Source organism: Octopus bimaculoides, chromosome 7, assembly GCF_001194135.2.
Source record: "Octopus bimaculoides isolate UCB-OBI-ISO-001 chromosome 7, ASM119413v2, whole genome shotgun sequence".
In the NCBI taxonomy this organism is placed as follows: Eukaryota; Metazoa; Mollusca; class Cephalopoda; order Octopoda; family Octopodidae; genus Octopus; species Octopus bimaculoides.
This window is the reverse complement of record NC_068987.1, coordinates 15,181,764-15,183,718: the sequence shown is the minus strand read 5'-3', so window position 1 is coordinate 15,183,718 and position 1,955 is coordinate 15,181,764. Positions and strand designations below refer to the sequence as shown.

Here is a 1,955-nt window from a genome sequence, read left to right as displayed (position 1 = left end):
GTTTTGTATGACTGATAAGAATTGTTTTCATTTTCTTTAGAAATTAATCCTTTCTACTATAGACACAAAGCCTGAAATTTGGAGGGAAGAGATTTGGTCGATCACAACGATCTCAGTGCTCAACTGCTTTTTATTTTATTGACCCAAAGAAGATGAAAGGCAAAGTGAACCTCGGTGGGACTTGAACTCAGAACGTAAAGATGGTCGAAATACCGCTAAGCATTTCGTCCAGTGTGCTAAAAATATTGATTTCAAATTCTTGCACAAGGCTAGCAATTTCGTAGGAGGGCATAAGGTAAATTTTCAGATTAACACCCGCACGATTTTCACTAGGGTGTTAGGGTTAGGGTTAGGGGTTAGGGTTATGGACAGAATTCCCTAACCCTGAAACCCTAACTGTAACCCTAAAACTAACCCTAACCCTAACACCCTAGTGAAAATCGTGCAGGTGTTAATCTGAAAATTTACCGGGTATAAGTAGATTACATCGACTCCAGCACTCAGAGATTAAAAAATACGTGTTTAGGGTTTAGGGTTAGGGTTTTTGCTACGCCGAAAATGGGTGGCGTACGTATTCTTTATCTCCATTCTTATTTTATCGACCCCGAAAGGATGATTGTCAAAGGTTATTTGAGTTCCCCAATAGAAAGAGCTCAACCATAAAACAGCCATTATAAGTAATTTTCTTTTGGAACAAGTGTGCTCAAAGATTTACTGCCAAACAACATTCCAAAATATCTTTACGATAATGTGTTGTCAATTACAGAAAATTGGCTGTATTCCTTTTACTTAATATTACTACAAGCTTCAGGTGAATGCACGAAATAGTAATGTCACAATAAATATGTCATGGTTTAACGATTTTCTTTCTGGATACTTCTGACCAAACAATAAGGCCATTGTTGCAAAAGATGCAATTCTCCAGAGTAATCCATGTTTAATATTCTTATAGAGTCTTTCTAGTTGGAGCAGTTTGCTCAGGACTTAACTTTCTATTTTATTAATGATTTTGTCCAGTATTGGATCATACGATATTTCCAAAATTAGTCAATTTAAATTGGCTATTTTTAAGAATCAAAATATGATCTATGTGTATTTTTATTTCTTTTATGTTTTTATTGGTAGAGTTGATAGAGCTTTGGATAGAATACTTTGCAGTATTTCTTCTGACTCTTTGCATTCTGTATTCAGATGTCACTGGTGTCAACTTTACTTTTGTCTTTTTAAGGTCAATGATAAGAAAGGATCAATATAAGGGAATGAATTGGTGGAACTATTAGAGCATCAGACTAGATGCTTTGTAGTATCTGCTCTGGTTCTTGGTGCTCTGATAGCAACGTCTGTGGTGGTACTGGTGCCAAGTTGTATCAGCCTTAAAATGAAGGCCTTTCTTTTGGATAACATTAGTGGTATGAAAAGAGAAACATACATAAATTGGCCCCCTCCTCCCCAAAAATAACAGAAAACCTTGATTCTTTGTGATTATCTTTTAGTACACTGGTAACTTCATGTCAGGCATAATGCTACTAACTAATCTTGTACTCTTAATGTTTAACCAGCTGGACCTGTATAAATTTCAGTTCTTGATAACTGACATAATTACTGATATATCAGGTCATCCCATAAGTTTTGTCTGAATTTTGAATAAAGAAAACAAGTGATCAAACGTTATATTTAATTGAAATTTAATCATCAATGTACTTTTCCTGATTATCTATGACTTCCTTTCATTTATTTACAAGTTTTTTAATCACATCAATGTAAAACTCTTTCGGTTTCAAAGCGAAGAACTCTGAAATGTCAGTTTCGACCTCTTCTGGCTTGCGAAAGTTGTGTCCCCCAAATGATTCTGTAAACTATGAAACAAATGGTAGTCTGAAGGAGCAAGGTCGGGAAAATAAGGTGGATGAGGAATTTTTTCCCAACCAAGCTCTTCGATCTTCTGTGATGTGATC

The 1,955-nt window shown here is 35.4% G+C and overlaps 1 protein-coding gene across 7 annotated transcripts in view; it reads left to right on the top strand.

Annotated features, from left to right (window-relative positions):
* Positions 1–1,955, top strand: part of LOC128248322 (fatty acid amide hydrolase 1-like) — a 26,783-nt gene that overhangs the window by 13,718 nt on the left and 11,110 nt on the right. The window lies entirely within an intron of this gene.